General features: G+C 36.0%; 1 pseudogene; it reads right to left on the bottom strand.

Moving 5' to 3' along the window:
- Positions 1-21,342: 21,342 nt before the first annotated feature.
- On the bottom strand, positions 21,343-21,443 carry LOC123647837 (annotated as a pseudogene).
- Positions 21,444-22,279: the final 836 nt, after the last annotated feature.

The raw sequence follows: 22,279 nt of genomic DNA, 5'->3' as shown, positions 1-22,279 counted from the left end.
TAAAAAAAAATCTTATAACCAATATTTTAAACTGATGGCAACTTAACTGTTTACAAAAAAACAAACAAACAAGCAAAGAAAAAGCAAAAAAAATCTACACTTTAGCTTCATCTCCCCTTTTTAACTTTTTATTGTTTCCATTTACATATTTTTATCCTATCTATCTTTTAAAAAGTTATTTTAATTATTATTTTGGATAGATTTGTCTTTTAGTCTTCCTACTCAAGATATAAGTGGTTTACACATTGCAATTATAGTGACCGAGTAGTCTATGTACTTACTTTTACCAATGAGTTTTATATACCTTCAGATAATTTCTCTATTTTTCACTAATGTTCTTTTCTTTCAGATTGAAGAACTCCTTTTAGCATTTCTTGTAGGGCAGGTCTAGTGTTAATGAAATCTCTCAGCTTTTGTTTATCTGACAAAGTCTTTATTTCTATCTCAAGTCTGAAGGATATTTTTGTAGGATATAATATTCTAGGATTCAGCTTTCTTAACTTCTGCATTTTGAATATGTCACGCCACTCTCTCATGGCCTGTAAGGTTTCCACTGAGAAGTCTGCTGCCAGAAGTATTAGAGTGCCTTTATATGTTATTTTTTTCTTTTTTCTTGCTTCTCTTGGGACCCTTTCTTTATCTGTGATCTTTGAGAGTTTGATTATTAAATACCTTGAGGTAGTCTTATTTGGGTTATATCTGCTTGGTGTTCTATGGCCTTCTTATACCTGAATATTGATATCTTTCCCTAGGATTGGAAAGTTCTCGGTTACTTTTCCTTTAAATAAACTTTCTATGTCAATCTCTCTCTCTCCCTACTCTTTAAGGCCAATAACTCTTAGATTTGCCCTTTTGAGGCTATTTTCTAGATCTTGTAGAGATGCTCATTCTTTCTTATTCTTTTTTCTTTTTTTATCTTCTGAATTTGTATTTTCATATGGCCTGTCTTCAAGCTCACTAATTCTTTCTTCTGCTTGATCAATTCTGCTGTTGAGAGACTGTGATGCATTTCTCAATTTATCAATTGAGTGTTTCAGCTCCAGAATTTCTGCTTAATTTTTTAAAAATCATTTCAATCTTTTTGCTAAATTTCACTAATAGGATTATGAATTCCTTCTTTATGTTGTCTTGAAGTTCTTGAGCTTCTTCAGAGCAGCTATTTTCAACTCTCTGAAAGGTCACATATCTCCATCACTCCAGGATTGGTCACTGGTGTCTTAGTTTGTTTGGTGTTTTCCTGGATGTTCTTGATGCTTGTAGATGTTTGTCAATGTCTGAGAATTGAAAAGTTAGGTATTTACTCTAATATCCCCAATCTGAACTTGTACTTGTCTTTGAGAAGGCTTTCCAGGTATTCAAGGGGAATTGAGTGTTGTGATAGAAATCTTTTTTACTGCAGTTGTATCAGCACTAGGGGGTGCCCAAAGCCCAGTAATGCTGTGACCCTTGCAGCCTCCTGGTGGTACTGCCTTGGTGGACTTAGGTAAGATATGGGAGAATTCCTGGATTACCAGGCAAAGTCTCTCGCTCTCTTTGCTCACTTTCCTCCAACATAGAGTCTCACACTCCATGATGGACTACCTGGAGTTGGGGAGGGGTGATATGAGCATTCATCCATGGGATTGCACTGGGTCATACCTGAGGCCAGCACAGTCTCATCCAAGGCCCAGGGTGACTTCTGCCTGGCTAGTGCTGATGTTTATACAAGGCTCAAGGGCTCTTTAGTCAGCAGATGGTGAATCCTGCTAGGACTGGGTCCTTCCCTTCAAGGTAGCAGGTTCCCTTATGGCTCTGGTGGGTCTAGAAATGCCTCTAGGAGCGAAGGCCTGGAATCAAGGACTTCAGGAATCTGCTTGGTAGTTTATTTTACTGTGGCTGAGTTGGTACCCAAGTTTGATTCAATATTAGGATCTATTAATATATTAATGCATATTACCTTATTGTTAATGAACCCACAAGTAGTGTTTAATGTTGTTTGCTGTACAGAAAGTCAACTACTGAGATGAGACTGTCAAGGAAGAAAGGATTTATTTTAGTAGACGTGTTGCTGGGAGGTGGGAGGTATGAATTGCCTCAAATCCACCTCCCCAACCAACAGAGTTGGGAGTTTTTCTGGAAATGAATAATGTCTGAGGGGAGTGAGCATCGTTATATGTTTGGGGTAGAATGCAGGGCATGCAAGGGCAGTGAGAAATCATGCTGGTTCATACATCCCATGATCAAAAAAATGGCAGATAAGTCTTTTCCCAGGGTGAGGATTTTATTATTATAGTGAGTTAGGGGTTAATGTTGGTCATTCCTTCAGCCTTGTGTGCAAGTTCAGTGGGTCTTTTGGCACAGTCTGGGGTAGAGTATCGCTTTTCTTGTCTTTTCCAGACAAACAGGTGATATGAGTCTTTATAATTATCTTGTAGCTGTAAAGAGGTTCTGTCGTTTCTGGGAAAGAAATGCAAAAGGGAATGCATCAGTGCAACACAAAGTTACAAAGTTCTGGTCAGCAAAGCTTACTGGCCTGGGAACTTGAAACATAAGAGAACTACAAGGAAAAAAAATTATTAAAAATGTTTTCTTGTTTATGGAGCTGGTTATAATATAACATTTAAAACGAAAAAAGTCATATGACATCTTTCCTTTAAGAGCTTAAATTTTTAATGGTTAAAGTATAATTTTCAAAAAAGTAAAATCATATCTCTCATGCAAATGTCCAGTGAATGTGTCAAAGATTTTATTCAAATCATTAATGAGAGAAACAGTAAGATGTTAAAACTAGTACAGAGAGCATTTAAGGAGCCAGGAATCTATAGATAATTTAATAAAAGAATATTAGTATTAGATTGCTTGGGTAAATAATAAACTGATTGATATTTTACAAGGCAATAAATGATACAGAGTAGAAGTTATTACTTACTCTGGAGTTTGGGCTTAAGTAGCATAATCCTTAGATTGGCTCCCGGTGTGATTGGTGGTACCCAGGAATTTGCCATAGCTAGAAACCAAAATCGTTCAAAAGGAAATATTCTGGGAGGAGGATGTGGAAATAAACAAAGACAACCCCAGTGAGAACAAACAGAGGCTATTTATGCAGAGCTAGCTATAGCAAGGCAATCAGCCTCTATCACATGCACCTGGCAGAGACTCAAAGGCAGGCAAGGGAGTACAAAAGCTTTCTGGGGGAAAAAAGCGAAGCTTAAGGTGTGCTCTAATCGGAGGTTGTGGGCCTGGGGAAGCTGAAGGTGAGCTAACTAGAAATGTGGTGTTCTATGTGATTGGTTTGGGGGAGATCATTTAGCATTCTCTGCTTCATCCTGAATTGGAAGCCGGGCAACAATTAGGGAAGCTGGCAGTCATTGACCAAGTTCTGATTGTTCTGGGCTGATTACAGCAGAGATTGTGGGTCACAGTTGGGTTACATATATGGTCTGGCCATTGTCTGTATATTCAGTCTCTCAGTCCCACCTTTGATCATTCTCTCACTTTCGAGAGGCTGACCAATTCAGGGAAGGCTAGAGATCCAGATCTTCACTGATTGTGGATTGTTCAGTCCTCTTCACAGTCAACTGCATTGCAAGATCTTCTTCAGTTCATAAAGATGTATCGCAAGCTCAGAACGATTTGGTACCCAAAGTCTGCACTATCTAGTTAAACTTAGAAAATCTCTCAATTTCCATTTTATAAGGCGGGTAGGATAAATTTGGATACTCTTTAGGAGTTTAGGAAAGAGGTGTTTTTCTCAGATTGGTCATGCCTTAAATAATGGGCTGTGTCAAAAAATTGTAACTTTTTTTGAAACTTTATGTTCCTTTTCTGCTATGGCTGAGATCAAATAAATTAAATCCTCTTCTTTAGGCTTCCTTGTTCTCCAGTGAAAGTATGACATCATCTTCCTACTGTATCAGGGCTGAATCACAAGGGAAATTTAGATCTTTTAAATCTTGATTGAGGACCTGGAAAATATGGGTGGGGGTTAACAACCCCTGAGCATGACTGTTGAGGTATATTGTTGTCCTCCCAATGTGAAAGCATAAAGATATTCACTGTCCTAGTCTAGAGGCACACTGAATGAGGTAGAGCAATGATCCACTACACTGAAGAAGGTGGTTTCAGGTGGAATTAATGACAGGATTGTATTTGGGTTACATGCTACTGGCAAGTGAGGGATAACAATTTTATTGCTGGTCCTAAGGCTGTGAACAAATAGATGTACTTATATGTTTGATTTCTTTACTGGCAGAATGGGAGTATTACAAGAGCTAGTACAGACCTTTTGATATAAAGCCTTAATTAACTATAGGTTTGAGCCCTTCCTTTGCTTCTGGTTTCAAGGAATTTTGGTAAACTTTGTCTAGTGGTTTGGTAGGATATATTTAATTTTAATGGGTTCTATTCCAGTTATTTTTCCTATGTCAGTGGAATTTTTAGCCCATGAAGTATCAGGTACAGTGTCATGATCTTTACCCAGGATATACCTCAAATATAATAAAGTAAAGGTATATCCAGAGTAGAAACAACTTGATTATGAATGGAGGAATCGTCTAGAACCTCAAGAAAGTATCCTCCTATTGTGCAATTATATTGCTAAGTAAGTCTTTCTCTTTTAAATTTGCGGGGGTAGTTTCACAGAGCAGAAAGGAATGTTTTTCAGTCAAGGGCCCAAGGGTTATAGTTAAGGGGTGGGAGGTAGGAAAAAAATCTGTGGGTTGTTTGAATATCTATCACGTGTGTGGTATGTTTACTCTGAGGAAGAGGTTGAGCAAAGGTGGCAGAGTTTAATGCAAAAAGAGTAGCAGCCATATTGACCAGAAATTGATGAGGATGACCATCTATATTTATAGTTCATTCATCTTACGTGTTCAAGGGTAAGGCAGGATATCAGGTGCTTTTTACTTGTTTGGAACACCCTCATTGATCTGAATTGCAGGAATTTTCTTTGTTTGAGTTTTTCTTTCGTAAGACGGAACAGCAATCTTTTTCCAGTGTCCCTTCTGTTTACAATACTAAAGTTGTCCTTGTCAATAGGTAGTTGGTTGGATGTGGGCTACTTCAACTGTTTGATCTGCAGGGCCCCAAGTTTACCGTGGGTCTTGTTTCATTTTTGTTCTAAAGTCCTTTCAAATTGTTCCGCCACATGTTGTAGTTCAGGTAAACGGCTGTTTCCCAATCTAGTTTCTGTTTTGAATTAGGTCTCCAATTTCAGGTTTAATTGCATTAACAAAATGAGATAAAAGGGCTGCTGTTACAGCAGCACCTTCAACTTCCTAATATTGTCAGTAGGTATTTTCTAGTCTACTCTGAAAATCTCCTACTGTTTCAGTTTTTCTCTGTTTGTGTAATTCAATTACAGTCTGTCTAATCATTGTTTTTGGAAATGTTTCAGGTATGTCTTTTAGGAGACTTTGACCTCCTTTTTGAGCATTTTTCTGACCCCCAGGTTTACTGCCTAAAGAGGGATCTTGCATGTCCCTTTCTGAGTTAGTACCATCAGCTTTTGCTATCTGAGATTTAGCATCTGAGATCTGACCAGTATATGTACAAGACGACAGAAGTGAGGTAACCCAGGTCATATGCACTCAAAAGAATTCTAAGTTCATCTATACTGATAAACTTAGTTATCATAGATGAACTTAGAATTGCTGATCTTTTCTGAGTTTAGGGAGATCCTTAATTATGGCTCTTAATTCACCTCAGGTTCAGGGGTGGTGTCACAGGGCAGAAAGGAATGTTTTTTTAGTCAATGGCCCAAGGGTTATTATAGCCAAGGGCTGGAAGGTAGTTTAAATTCTACAGGTGCCCGCATATGTGGCTCCTCGTAGGAATGGATCTTTAGAGGCAAGTTTGTATGTCAGGCTCTTTGGAGAGTCATAGGCAAAAGAAAAACGGTCTGGACCAGAGGAAGAGGGAGGAGTCCATGGAGGTTCAGAAGGAGAGGAGAAAGGGGAGAGGGAGGGCTGGATACAAAGAAACAACCGCAGGACAAGGAGGGGAGAATTACTGGGAAAGTGAGTCTAGTTTATTTTAGCTTACATTTGCTTCAGTTTGCTTACTTGATCATTATCTTTGGCCAAAGAATCTTCTAGGGAAGCAATTTTTGATTCAGAATTTCCTTTAGAGGCTTCTGCATACCAATCAAGAAATGTTGCCTATTGGGCCAGAGAAATACTATTACCTTTCTTTCCTAAGGCCCTTCTCAAATGAACAATTTCATTCAAGTCTAATGTTCCCCAGAGTGGCCATTGAAGGCCTAAATCACTCTTGGTAAAGTTATACCATTTAGAGAGAGAGGCGCAAGATTTAGGATTATAACGAGAGTATGTGTGAGAAGGAGTTTTTCCTTGGGAATAGAGGTTTTCAACAGAGATGACCCCATGAGGAGTGCTGATGATCAGTAGAAATGCGATTCTTGTGCATCTCGTGTTTTCAGCCTCTAACCTGAATGATAGCCACCTGCAAACATTGATCCCATAATCTATACCACCTTAACCCCCCACCCTGCAGGCATTAAGCCAAGCTCTCAAGACAAAAAGTCAAGAAAAAAGGAGAAACTTATCTAGTTTTTGGTGACCACAACAGAGTTTGTCCTAGCACCTGTCCAGTAAGAACCACAAATTCATGGGTCTGTGAGGCCAGCTGGAACAACAGGCCTGTTGGCCTATGCCTATGATTCTCCTTATAACAAATAATACTTTCAGACAGCACAGCACAAAAGGCAGCAAAGAGGAATGACCTGATTCCACCAAAGAAGCCAAACAAATGGGAACCAATAACAAAGTCTGCCTGTCAAACTGAGAAGAAATAGCTGAGGAACCCAATGCAAAGAGAATGGAGCTCAGATCCACTGCTGGTTTAGCACAGTAAGTGTGCACTCCATGAGACACGAGTAGCAAGGCACAAGGGGCCCACCTCCAAAGCATCTGGTTAAAGGCTGGGCTCCATGGCAACAGACAGTGCACAGTGCATTTAGGTGGGGCCTCCTGTAAAACTGGAAATAAAGGAAGACCACTGAAATGAGAATTTAAAATGGCTATTTACTCTGAGTTTGCTATAGTGAGGGAGTTAGCCACTATCACTTGCTTTTGCCAGAGATTCCAAGGCAGCCAGGGAAACTGGAGACTGGAAAAAAGGGAAGACTTCAGGTCTGCTCTGATGGGGGTTGCTGGCATGGGGAAGCTGCAGAGCTGGAGGTAGGCTAACTAGAAGTGAAATACCCTATGTGATTTTTGGGGGGCATATTTGGCATTCTCTGGTTGGTCCTGAGTTGGAAGCTGGGCAGAAATTAGGGGCAGCTGGCAGTCATTGACCAAGTTTTGATTGTTTTCAGGTGATTGCTACAGCAGTTGTGGGTCAGAGTGGGATTGCATTTATAGTCTGGACATTGTCTGTTTGTATTTTCAGTCTTTCAAGGAGGGCAATGGTTTTTGTTTTTGTTAACCTGAAAATTCTTCATTGAATTAATATTTGGACCAAGTCTTGCGGTAAGAGGTATAATTTTGGATGGGTTTCTCTAGTCCCTGCTTGATACACTCCATTTGGCCATCGGTCTGAGGATTGCCTTGGAGGCAATTTCATTCTTATAGCCTAGGTTGTCATCTCCTTGCTTCTCATCCTACTGGAATGACCTGAAACCGACATGTGGCTGCAGCAGGTTGCCCTGGCCTCGCCTACCCGGCAGTGTTCCATATTCCAAAAAGGCTGTTAGAAACTCTTTGAAGTCCAAGTCTTTTCCTTCTGTTATTCTTTTGAATTGTCAATAATACTAACACAGTAATCTGCACACAGAGGGTGATCAATAAGTGATTCTGACTCATTTAAAAATGTACCTCATATGCACCAAAGTCCAGAGCTTACTCAGAGAGAAACTGGCTCATTAAAATGGTCTCATACCAGGTCATCCTTATTATCTTCCCCCCAAATTATTAAATGTACATGTTGCTGAGCAGGGTGCTTTGCAGATTACTTAAAAAATGAAAGAAAGTCTATTTTTGACTGTGGGAAAGTCTTTAAGAGCCAGAGACACAGTCAGTTTCAAACTGCCTCTGCACCTGAGCAGAATTATAAGTTACTCTGCCCCAGAGAAGAAGAGAGAATTAGGTTGCTCATTATCAAGAGTCCTTATTGTCTTGGCCCCACAGTTTCAAAACTACCCCAGAACTCACAATTGCCTGCTGGTGTGGCAGTTAATGAATAAAAAACTGAGTGAAAGCTCTGAGGTTAAAAATTACTGAGAAGGGTTTCAATGTAACTTAAATAGGAAGACAAATACTCCCTCTACATGTACATTTTTAGCCATGGCTCTCTGCAGTCATTGCATTGAGTTCTGTTTCCTTTCCATAGGGTCCTCGATTTGCTCATGTTATGCCGTGGTAGTTAACAACCACTTGCTAGCTTGCTATAGCCCAACTCTCATTCTTTTTTTGAACTTTGCCAAAGATGAACAAAGTTGGACACTAGTTAAAGTTGTGAGGACAAATTTGAATCAGTCACATACTATGGAAATAGGAAAAGAGTCCAGTGTGAACTGAACTCAGATTTGTAACAGAGGTGACCAGGTGTTTTAAAGGGATGGTGAGGGAATAGGAGGGGAGTAAGCTGGGGCTCACTAGAGTTGGGGAAGTGAAAAATTACACCAAGTGCAAAGGGGGGTTGGTCCATGTGAAAACTATCTGGGTTTATAAACTAGTGCTCATGGAAGGTAGGCTCCCATCCTCCCATGGAGACTGGGGACACAGGGGCTCTATCTTCAGGTGTTGGCTGGAGCGAAGAGTAAATTCTTTTGACAGCCTTGCATTTTCTTATGCAGGCACTTAACAGAGGCTAGAGTCATCCTAGGGATACAGCCTTGAACTGTTAGAAACCATGATAGTGTTTTTTGTTTTTGTTTTTGTTTTGGGACAGGGTTTCACTCTGTCACCCAGGCTGGAGTGTAGTGGCCAGCCTGATCATAGCTCATTGCAGCCTCAACTCCAGGGCTGAAGTGATCCTCTTGCCTCAGCCTCATGAATAGGGGGGACTACAGCTGCACGCCAGCACACATAGCTAATTTTTTTATTTTTTGTAGAGATAGAGTCTCAATATGTCGCCCAGGCTTGTCTTGTGCTCTTGGCCTCAAGCCATCCTTTTGCCTCGTACTCCCAAAGTGCTGGGATTACAGGTATGAGCCACCACAGCCCACCTATGGTAGTGTTTATTCAAGTCTTTATAGGCCAAGGTTGAGGCCTATTGAGAAGAGAGCTCAGAGGAGAGGATCTTTGTCCATCGCCGATATTATCATCAGTGAGTTTTTTGATGTCTTCAGAGGCAGCTTTTATGTGTAGAAGAGACCATTTAGAGGTTTACTTAGGTTTCTTTTTAAATAAATATTTTATTTACTTGATTCTTTCTTAAGTTTTTAGTTTTCCTTATAGTGTTTGAATTCTTTTTCAAAGTCAAGCAAATTATTATTATTGCTTTTGGGGAGGATTTTAGAATCTTATTAAATTCCCTTAAACATCTAAATTTATTAAATTTTCTTTTCTGTGTCACATTTTATGTTAAGATGTTTAGTTTTCTTTTCAGCAATACAATTGTCTAACTTAAACAAAGCCTTCCTGACCATTTAACTCTATTAATCTCATAAATTAAACTTATAAATACCTCATTATCTTAGATTTTTCAAGAATGTGCATGTGTTTGGTAAGAATTCAATTTAATAAATCAATTACACAAGTACTTTTAGAAAATGGAATTTTGAGATTAATAAGACAAACATAACAAAAAAATAATAGTGGCAGATATACGAGATCCCTTAATGCATAATGTTAACACTATAGATTTTATTTTTTTAAATCTTTTATACATACTCCTGATTCTTCCTAGGTGAGAAGATCCTTAATCACTAAAGAGATGAGTACATCATACCAAGAAGTTTTTGGAGACATCTTCTGAGTAAGGTGAGGTTCTAGAATGATTCCTCCCATTCCCCCCTCCTTTTTTATTGTGGTAAAAAATTCAGAATATAAGCTTTATCCTCTTCGCCATTTCTAAGTATAGAGTTCAGTAGTGTTCAATATATTCACATTGTTGTGCAACCAAACTCCTGAACTTTTTCATGTTGTAAAATGGAAACTATCCCCATTCAACAACTCCCCATTTCCCTCTCCTCCCGGTCCCCTGCAACCACTGTTCTACTTTCTGTTTCAATAATTTGACTCCTCCAGATACCTCATATAAGTGGAATCATACAGTTTTTGTCCTTTTGTGACTGGCTTATTTCACTCAGCATGGTGTCCTTAGATTCATCCGTGTTTCAGTGTGTATCAGAATTTCCTCCCCTTTTAAGGCTGTCTTCTAGAATGATTCTTAATTACAGCAGCAAGGGGCTCAAATTGTCTTAATTGTAATCACTATAACTTTAAAAGGGGATGGGGAAGAGTTTCACACAGTTCAAGTTCATGCATTTAAATCACATATTTGCAAATTTAGGCATAAGCTGCTGATTCTCTCTACAGTTAAGATGTTCCCAGTAGGATGCCTCTTGGTTTTTAATACCTCTAACTTCATAAAACATATTTATCTCTCAACATATTATTTGAGGATGGTGTTTATGGGAGGGATGTTTATTTATGTCCCCAAAGCTCAATGCAATATTTTTCTATCAAAATGATGAGAGGAATAGCCTTGAATTGTGATCCGAATACAACTGGTAGCATGACAAAATCAGTGTCAAAGCCTAGGCAAGCATAGCATAGTGTCAGTAAAAGGGATGTGACACTTAAAATGTCCATGGTGGAAAGAGAGGCACTGCAGCATTACTGCTTACAATATAACGTGTAGTTATAATAATTTTGCATCCTAACATTTGAGTCTGTGACTCAAATGCAACTGTTTTTGAAATTGGAGGCTTTGAGTTGGTGTTGATTATAAGTTTTGTTGTTTCAAATAATTGGAAATAGGCTCTTCTTAACAATTTTGTGCACAAGCCCTGATTGTCAAGAATGGTGTACAGACATTAAGCAGGAAATGCCTGCACTTGGCTCCTAAAAGAAGTATGCAGCCCCCACTAAGATCATTGTCAACTTGCTTCCATCATCTCATTTGGATTTTCACTTCTTTGTCCCCTAAGGTATTTAAATACGTTCCTGTCTAGCTTCAAAAACATCTGGACTTGATCATATCATATGATCATTTTTTTCATATTCTATCTTCTAGAATAGAAGATAGAATTTTTAAATTTATAACTTTTATACATATTAGGAGATATCTATTCATAATTATATTCCAGGCATCTCCATGGCTTTGTTTGGGTTTTGCACTCTTGACTTCTAAGACCTTTGAGCTGACCCTTGCGGGCATTATGATCACTCTCTTTACATATCTATATTTCCTATGTTTGCCTCTTAACCTGCCTTGTCAAATTAAAAGGCCCTTGGAGATGAATGAGAGAAATGTTTTTTAATATTTAATGAGTCCAATTCAGCTTTTAATTTCTCTGTTTTAACAAATGCATGCAGTAAAATATATATTTTAGGCTTCTATTCAAACTGCTTCACTGCATTACTGTTGGCAAAGAAATTTTTGCTCTAATCCAAAGCAATGAAATAGCTCATATTACAAAGTGACCAGAGTGATTCTGTCAATGGTAATTTTATTTTTTATTTTACCAACCATGTTAGAAGGAAAAACTTCAACTTGTTTGCTTTTCCAAAAGGATCTTAAGGGCAAGCTGTCTAATTTTTCTCAGCACAGATTCTTGAGGAAAAAACTATAAAACATTAAAATCAGAAAAAAATTGTTACCAGCCCTAGAAGTTTGATGAATTTTTGCTAGATATGAATGGGAACAGGTCAAGAAAGGATAGACCAGAAATTCCTTCCTTTGGATGGGCCATGTGCCTGGGAAGCCTGAAAGAATCAGAGACCCAAACCCTGGCAAAACTTCAAGTCGAATCTGTTAACAATCAATACCCCTTTTGCAAGGAAATAGAAACAGAAATATTACCAGATCAATGAAAATATAACACCATTCTAAAGAAAGGCTACATTCTAATGCAACAGATAAAGATTTCTCTTGTGGAAAATATTAACTGATTTTTGTGTGGGAAATAGTCTTAAGTCAGTGATACCTTCCAGGCATATGACTGATCAAGCTATAGCAGAGATCAGAAAATAGAAAGGTTCTGAGAACGGAGGCCACCTGTGCCATGATATCTAACTGTTCCGGAGAACTCTAGCCCAAGGAAATAAAACTATAAACCAGTAAATTTTACTGTTTGTTCAGGGAATTTGTGCAAACCAATTTTGTCCTGGCAAATACTTTGCTCATTTGGATAAACTGCTCTCCTATTAGGATGATAAGTTTCTCCCTTGAGCAAACTGCTTGCTTATCTGACAACAGTTAAAACACCTCTCTGTGCCACCAATCCCAAATTATTACATCAAAATTGTACCTGTTACAATCAGTTACCTGCCATGAAGGACTTGTCCCTAAACCTCATAAGCTCAAGCCCTCTAACCACGACAGATTTTATTCCTTGAACTCTTCCTTTGGAGCCACCATTAAGACTATAAATGTGGTATCCTTTATTACAATACCTTTATTACAATAAATCCAATAAACTTCGCTTTACTTGATCAACAGGTTTTTCAGATGGTCTTTTAGGGAACTGACAGTTGATGATCCTGGAATTCCCAAAATCTAACTGAGACCCCCCTGATGCCAGGGCTCAAGGCTTTTATCTCAGAAACCATACATACCCTTGAAACTTCTTGAACTTCATGTTCAGAGGTCTCCCCTACTGCAATGGTGAGGTAGGTCCTGCACTGGGAGCTCAGGTCAATATACTTACATGAAGCTCTCTAATCCTGAGTTTATTTTGTATCCTTGGAATGAAGATTCCTCTTTCAAGAGCCCTTTGATTATTTGATCAGATTTGAAAACTCATATTTGGTGGGAAAACTTCCATACAATGTTTTGGCTTTTTTTCTGTTTTGGTCACCTTTTGTTGTGAGTCCAATAAGAGAAAATTGCATGAAGGGAAAGGATCGGCATAGTTTCAGTAAGTATGTCTCTCAATGCATCCCCTAAGGCTGACAAGTTCTGAAGATCTCATCAGACCATTATCCTTGTAGCACAAATTTTCCTCTGGACCACCTTCCAAACCTAATAAGAACATTCCTCAGTTTGCCTTTGTTTCTCTGATAACTGCTTAAATTAGTTTCTTTTACTTGGAACAGTGGGCCATTTTTTTTTCTTTTTTCTTTTTTTTTTTTTTTAAAGATCGCAAGACTTGCTGATTGATCATATTCTTACCAAGTGTTGATGTTGTCATGGTGTCTTCCTTGACACTCTAAGCCAAACATGCTTTCACTCATGTGCATATTTCTCTAACTGGTCTAACTGCACCAAGGATAATTTAAATTACTGTGACTACTTAGGGAATTTCTGACATGAACAAGATGAATTATTTGAGAGACAAATTAGAACAAATGGGAAGAAAACCTTGGGAGGAGATTCTATGATTTGTCTGTCCAAATGAGAGTTCACTTTTTCAGCATATGAGATTTCTGCCACCCCTTGGCCCCCAAGGTTTCCTACTTAGGTGATTTAAGTGCTAACTTTTAATCGTAAGATTTGATAGAATGGTTAAAGGCTCTAGTTATTGTCTAAATCAGCTGTAATGCTTTTTCTCTTGTTTGTATATGTGTAAGAATGGGTTTTCTTTCATCAAACACTTTTCTTCTCCTTGCAAAGTTTAAGTAATTAGCCTTTTACAGTGATAATTTCCTATCTATCTTAAGCTGCCTTCCTCTTGCTTCCTTCCTCCTTCCTTTCCCTTTCTTTTCCCCTTCTTTTTGGAAATTTGGATATTAATTTGTTCACGAACATTCCCTTGTCATTATGTGTAAACTCTGGAAATATCCAGTGCAGATATAAAGTCAAGAACCTCAAACTTAAAAAAAAGTCTTATGAAATGTTGAATTGTGTTTCTTTTGTATGTTCTTTCTTGTCAAAAATGTGACCCAAGAAAAGTTGACTGTGAGCCTAAGTAATTCTTGTGGTTCCTACATATTTTTTAAAAACCACCACACTTATAGCTTTAAGCAAAATTCCACAGTCTAAATATTTTTAATATTGTATTATAGAGATTTATTTGTAATTGAAAAATCAGAAAAGTCTACTATGCAATTCATCCATGTAACAAAAAATCATTTGTATCTCATAATTCTACTTAAATAAAAAATGAAAAGAAAGGAAAAAAAAAGAAAAATCAGGAAGATATTCTTCTTAAATAGACGATTCTATAGACAAATTAGGATAATTTTATTTTAAAATCAACACAATGTCTTCTTACTAATTTTGCCAATATGTAAAAAGTTTTAGCAAAATATTTTAGTTAGTATAAGTTTAAGTTTTCATGATTTAAATGTTTTAGATTTTCTACATTAGTTTCATGAGTCCAGTAAGTTATTTTGTATGCACAGATTTTTTTAGGATTAAAAAAAAGTGTGTTTAAGTGAATATGAATAAGAGACGTTTTTGAAAGAGTTTAATCTTTTGAATTCTTATTATCTGGCCAAAGATGTCAACAGGGCTAAAGTGGAAAAGTCCTGATTTTAAACCTAAATTATGAATCCATTCTGTTTTGTCCAAAGTTTCACCTTAACTATTTGGATTTGGATTCTTACATAAAAATGCTTCAGAACTAAATTTCTCTAGAAAGAGATTTTTAATAGGCTAACATATATAACACATAAATTTGGTTCCTTTAATTTCTAAAAGTTCTGGGAATATTAGATTTATGTAACAACTTATTAACATATATAAACTAATCAGAAGAAGTCTTCTATTTTGTAAGACTTTATAATCTAATTTGTTAATACTTTCTGGAGATAGGAAAATATTTGAAATCACCCAAGAAGAGGTAAAGACTTTGCTCAATCACAAAATCACATAGTTTGCAGATTTAGTTTTACCTCAGCCACAGTAGAAAGTAAACACAGAATGCAAAATCTCCAGCCCAGATATCAAAAGGCTATACTTCTTTCCAATGGACACAAAAATATTTTCTTAATTGATATAGGTTCACAAATAGTCAAACAGAAAAACAAGCCATATTCTCTATTATCTCTCACCTGATAGAGAATAGATCCCTATCAGTCATACAGAGATTTTTTAAATGGTAAAACCACAAAACAGATTACCAATTATTGTTGTAATCAATAAAGAAACATTTATTGGACACACAAATAAGATTCATGTATACAAGGTGCTCATCTGACTATGCGGTCAAGACCAGCTTACTAGACCACTGGTCCCTGCTCCTGGATGCAGAAAATGACTTAGCCCCAACACCCAGTTAAATGAGACATAGATCAACTAACAGACAAGAACGAGAAAAGAAAACAAAAATGAGGAAGAAAAAAGAAAAGGGGGAAAAAACTAGGGAAACAGCACGTCAGCAAAGGTAAGGTCAGTTGGAAATCACTCTGGGAGGCAAGAAAAGACATGCCTAGGCTTACATAGCTCATTAAGTTCACTTCTTTGTGGACAATGCAATTCTACTGAAACCCATGGGTAAACCCACTTGGTTGTCTTGGTGGATGACCTATCAACATGTTAAAGTACAATTTTCAAAGAATTGAAACACAACTCATGTAGAATGAACACAAGTCAAATATTTGGTCCAATTTTTTAAATAATGACTGAAGAACTGTGAAGGAGCCAGGTGTGGTGGCTCTAGCTTGTAGTCCCAGCTACTTGGGAGGCTGAGGCAGGAGGATCACTTGAGCTCAAGAGTTTGAGGTTGCAGTGAGTTATGATTTTGCCACTGTGAGCCCTTCTCAAAAAAAAAAAAAAAAAAAAGTACTGTGCGAAAGGTCTGAGATTTTACCTTACTTGTAAGCTAAATAGTTGCCTGCTAATGATTCACAGATGCTGGCAGAAAACACATGACTCCTGGGTTAAAGCAAAAAGAAGTTTATTACTCATGGTACAGCAAGCAGCATGAGCATAAGCATATATGGTACCAGTTCTCCAAAGCACAATTTCCACACAGTGATATGAATTAGGCTAGGTAACACCTATATATGCAGTGGGTTGCATTCTAGAAGAGGAACTCTGAGTTTAGGTAATCTTTATCTTTTATAATACACACTAAACATGCCTGACCCCCTATCTGGAGGGAGACCTATCTATATCTTCCAAAGGCTATAAATGAACCTGCACATTGCTTTGGAAGAAAAAACTATATCATTTTTGAAAAATAATTCAGAATAAAGGCAGTCAGTACCTCTACTCATAAGACATGCAGAAATGTGAGAGAACCATAGGGAATTGCCTCCTAACGTCAACAAGTGAAATGGCGAAGCTAATTCCAAAAGCATTTTGAGGAAGTATCTAAAGGCACTAGAGTAAAGTAATATTAGGATAAGACTGCTAGATATAAATATAGGTTAGATATAAAACTGGTTACTTCACAGTAAAAAGACAACAAAACCCAACATAATTCTGGAAGTTATCTTTTCTATCACACATAAATCTACAAAGATAACATGAATTTCGCAGTATCTGGATTCTAATCAAATATTCATAGTAAAGAGCAAGGTAGAACACAAGTGTGCAGTTTAATTTTCTAAAAGAATTAAATAATCATCAGAGGTATTTATTAAGTAATGATCCAGTATGGCATTGAAAAGAGAGACCATATGCTCTTGAATTTATTTCCAAGGTTTGTTTCATAAACTGTGGCCATAACATACTTATTCATAATTTGGTGCCATTGCGTGGATACTGAGAATGTCCTTACCTTACCTTGACTGTTTATCAGTAAACTTCTATGTATCCTTCAAATTTTACCTACAGCTGTTAGGAAAGACAAATATCCATAGTCGTCTTGGCTATAAGCTGCAAAACTAATATTATATAGAACACTGAGATACCCAGTTTTCTTTGGTAAGTTTGCTCACCTCCCAGAAGAAAACAAATAGCATGTTTCCTATCCAGGGATTTGCCAATTGTATTCGTGTTTTCAAAGAACAAACTTTTTGCTTTGTTAATGTTCTCTATTATTTGTCATTTTCAATTTCATTGATTTCTGCACTGATCTTTATTGTTTCTTTCTTTTGACTTATCATGGATTTAATTTTTGCTTTTAGATTCCTAAGGTAGAAACTCTGATTGATGTTGTTAAATAGCTCTTCATGGATAATATAAACATTTAAAATTGTAGATTTTTCTCTAGGTGTATCCTGCATATTTTGACATAAAGTATTTTCATTATTATTCAGTTGAAATATTTTAGATTTCATTATAATTTTTTCTTTAACCCTACAATGGTTGCAGTGGTTTATTTAGAAGTATACTAATAACTAAATACTTGGGGAATTTTCTAGATTTTTTGTTATTGTTTTCTATTTTTAATCAACTATGTTAAAGTATAATCTTTGTACCAAAAACTGCACTCAATTTGAGTGTACAGTTTGATGAGTTTTAGCAGGTATATAACTCTCATGGTAGCACTGCCAATCAAAATACTGAATATGTCCATCGTCTTCCAAATTTTTTCATGGTCCTTTGCAGTTTATCACTCTCTCCACCACAGATAGGTTTTTTGATTTTGATTTTGAAAATACACTGTGAAAACAATAATCAAAAGAAACTTTTAGTGGCTACAATAATATATGATGTAGACTGCAAAACAAGGATAAAAAGAGGGATAAAAAAAGGAAATTATAGGAAGATGATTCAAGTGATCATGGAACATTCTCCAAATAGTCCATATCATGGGTCGTATAAAAAAAACTCAGCAAATTAAGAAAAACTAAAATCATACAAAATGAGAAAAGAAAAGCCGCCTTTTAATAACCAAAAGGTAGCCTGGTATGGTTTTCAAGGAAAAAACAGAATAAATTTGTTCTAGAATAAAGTATCAGTTCTAGAATATTAAAGAACAGAGTGAAGGATAAAATTTCAGTGTATGTAGAAAGCTTGAGAAAAAATAATTTTATTTGCTATATTTTATAATATCTTATTCTAGAAAAAAATGAAATATGTTAAAATTTTGGCAAAGTGTGCTTAATTTTAATGGGTTTATTTACAAAGATATTTTAATATCCTTTACTGCCAAAGACTAAATCAATGCAATACTAGAATTTTATTTTCTCCCTGTTAAAATATAAATTGATCTTGAAATATTTAGTCTACTTTTAGCAAAGGGAATAAGAGATTTTTTTACCTTCTAAGTAATCTGCAGGACTAGCAGAAATTCTGTATATCACCAGAATAATTTCTGTAATTTGTGCTGACTTAGTTTGTCATTGATTTTTTTAACAAGTTTGTTACTTTGAAGAGCTAAAGCTCCTTATAATTGTGTTATCTTCTCCTCTATTTATTATAAAATATTGCCATCACTTTATGTGTAGTTAAGCTATTACCAGTCATGCTCAAAGGCAACTGTTATCAATCAAATGAAGAAATCTTTTCTGATAATTCTTTATTTTGTTTCCTCAAGATCAGATCCTAAATTCAGAAAAAGAAATTTAGGATAGATTTAAAAAAAAATTTTTTTTAATTGTGATAAATTATACATAACATAAAATTTACCATTTTAACTATTTTAAAGTGTGTAGTTCTGTGACATTAAGTACATTCACATTTTTTTTTTGCATCGATAACCATCATCCATCTCCAGAACATTTTTATCTTCCCCAACTGAAACTCCATACTCATTAAACAAAAACTCCCATTTGCCTCTCCCCCTACCCCCTGGTATCTACCATTCTACTTTCAGTCTCTATCTGTTTGATTACTAGGTAGCTTATATAAGTGGAATAATACAGTATTTGTCCTTTTGTGATTAGTTTATTTCACTAAGCATAATGTCTTCAGGTTTATTCATGTTGTAGCATTTGTCAGAATTTTCTTCCTTTTTAAGGTTGAATAATATTCCATTATGTATATATACCACATTTTATTTATTTATTCTTCCATCAACAGGCATTTGTATTGCTTCTACTTCTTGGCTATTGTGAATAATGCCACTATAAACATAGGTGTACAAAAATCTCTTTGAGACTCTGCTTTCAATTCTTTTGGATATATACCCAGAAGTGGAATTGCTGGATCATATGGTAATTTTATGTTTAATTTTTTTTTTTTTGAGGAACCAGCATACTAGTTTGCATAGCAGCCATACCATTTTATATTTGCACAAGCAATGCATAAGGGTTCCAGTTTCTGCACACCCTTGTCAAGACTTGTTATTTTCTGTTTGTTTGATAATAGTCATCCTAATGATTGTGAATTGGTATCTCACCATGGTTTTGACTTACATTTCCCTAATGATTAGTAATTTTAAGAATCTCTTTATGTGCTTTTTGGACATTTGTATATCTTCTTTGGAAAAATATCTATTCAAGTCCTTTGCTCGTTTTTAAATTAGGTTATTTTTTCTTGTTGTTTCTTGTAAGCATTGTTTACGTATTCTGCATATTAACCCCTTACCAGATATATAATTTGCAAATATTTTCTCCCTTCCATGGGTTGTCTTTTCACTCTGTTGATAATGTCCTTTGACACAGAAAAGTTTTCAATTTTGATGTAATCTAATCTATCTACTTTTTCTTTTGTTTTCTGAGCTTTTGGTGTCATATCCAAGAAATCACTGCCAAATTTGTTGCCATGAAACTTTTCTCCTATGTTTTCTTCTAGGAGTTTTATAGCTTCATTTTTTTTTTCTGTAAAAGTCATTTATGGCACCCCATTGAATGCTTAATTTTATTTTATTTTAAAATATTACAGGGTACAAATAATTTGGGTTACATGAGTTGCTTTTATAACGTTGAGTCATGGTTGTAGGAGTGCCTGTCACCAAGATATTATTCATTGTACCCATTAGGTAAGTTTTCGCCCATCCCCTCCTCCCCACTCCCCATTGCTTGATTTCTTTTGAGTTTTATTTTCCTCTATGCACATGTATGCTCATCAGTTAGTTCCAATTTAATAGCGAGTACATGTGGTGTTTGTTTTTCCATTCTTTAGGTATTTCACTTAGGATACTGGTCTCCAATTCCACCCAAATTGCTACAAAAGGCATTAATTCATCATTTTTTATGGCTGAGTAGTACTTCATGGTATACATATACCACATTTTATTAATCTACTCATGAATTGGTGGGCATTTGGGTTGATTCCACATCTTTGCCATTGTGAATTGTGCTGCAGTAAACATTCAAGTGCAGGTGACTTTTTGATAAAATGACTTCTTTTCCTTTGGATACATGCCCAGTAGTGGTATTGCTAGATCAAATGGTAAGTTGACTTTTAGTTCTTTGAGGAATCTCCGTACTGTTTTCCATAGAGGTTGTGCTAATTTGCAGTCCAACAAATGGTGTATAAGCATTCCTTTCTCTCTGCATCCACACCAGCATCTATTGTTTATGGACTTTTAAATAAAGGCCATTATGATTAGAGTGAGGTGATATCTCATTATGGTTTTAATTTGCATTTCCCTGATGATAGTGACATTGAGCATTTTTTCACGTTTATTGGCTATTTGTCTATCTTCTTTTGAAAAGCTTCTGTTCATGTCTTTTGCCCACTTTTTTGTTTGTTTGTTTTTTTGGTTTTTTTTCTTTTGAGACAGAGTCTTGCTCTGTTGCCCGGGCTAGAGTGAGTACCGTGGCGTCAGCCTGGCTCACAGCAACCTCAAACTCCTGGGCTTAAGCGATCCTACTGCCTCAGCCTCCCGAGTAGCTGGGACTACAGGCATGCGCCACCATGCCCGGCTAATTTTGTTTTCTATATATATTTTAGTTGGCCAGATAATTTCTTTCTATTTTATAGTAGAAACGGGGTCTCGTTCTTGCTCAGACTGGTCTCGAACTCCTGACCTTGAGCGATCCACCCGCCTCGGCGGTAGGATTACAGGCGTGAGCCACCGCGCCTGGCCTCTTTTGCCCGCTTTTTAATGAGGTTGTTTGATTTTTTTCTTGCTGATTTGCTTAAGTCCTTTTAGATTTTGGTTATAAGTCATTTATCAAATATATAGCTTGTGAATATTTTCTCCCATTCTGTAGGTTGTCTATTTGCTCTGTTAATTATTTCCTTGGCTGTGTAGAAACTTTTTAATTTAATGAAGTTCCATTTATTTATTTTTGTTGTTGCTATATCTGACTTTGGGGTCTTTTTCATAAATTCTTTGCCTAGGCCAATATCTAGACCTTCTCCTGTACTCCTTGTTTTACAGCTTTAGATCTTATGTTTGAAGGTTTGACTCATTTTAGGTTAATTTTTGTATGTAGCATAATATAAGGATTCAACTTTATCCTTTTGTATGTGGATATCCAGTTTTCCCAACACCATTTGTTGAAAAAAAATATGGAATGCTTCAGAAATATGTGTGTCATATTTGTGTGGACATGCTAATCTTCTCTGTATTTTTCCAATTTTGTACACATGCTGCTGAAGCAAGCTCTAAGATGTCTTATAACATTAAAATCGTCTTTGAGATTTCTCAAAGAGCCCCTGGAAAATCACAATGATTTATATATTTATTTTATAAAAAGAGAAATCCTAGAAATATTATAAGTTGCTTTGATATACTTGTACCTCTGAATTAGCTTATCACTATTATGGGAAATTTATGGGAAGAATTGTCAAATCAAAGGATAATTTGGTACAGATAAAATGTTATTCATATAAAAATTTCTGAGAGTATACATTTTGCAAAATAGGCTGACAGGCTCAAGAAATTTGTTAATGTCCTCATTGTCCATAATATGATCTTATCCAAGAAAAAGATTGATGAAATTCTTATGAAATGCTTATATATTATACCTGAGTGGAGACGTTTTACTTTTCTCAATTTTAATATTGTTAGTTACTGTAATAAATCAATTTCATCCATTTAGTCATATTATTAAACAGGTAGTTCTGCTTTGTTCATGATTATTATTAAAAAACAACTATTTTTCACCAGATCTAGAAGCTATACTCTTAAATTGTTCTTCAAGAAAAGGACTTGAAAAATTTATGATAAAATGAGAAAACATAATGTATAATCCATGTATTGGGAAATGAGTATTATACCTCTAAGAAATTTTTTTATTTGGGGAAAAAAATCTTTGGGTTAGCCTAAAAGCACTGCTCTTGCAACATCAGTGAAAATAAACAAACAAAGAAACAAACATAATGATAATTCTAGAAAACAAACCAGTTAAGTTTTTAAAGGCTGAGCTAAAATTGCAAGGTCATGAAAGGTATTTTGTTCTTTTTGATGCAAAACATTTAGTTATGGATCTATATATAT

The sequence above is a fragment of the Lemur catta genome, chromosome 11, assembly GCF_020740605.2.
Source record: "Lemur catta isolate mLemCat1 chromosome 11, mLemCat1.pri, whole genome shotgun sequence".
Taxonomy (NCBI): Eukaryota; Metazoa; Chordata; class Mammalia; order Primates; family Lemuridae; genus Lemur; species Lemur catta.
This window is presented reverse-complemented; position numbering and strand designations above follow the sequence as displayed.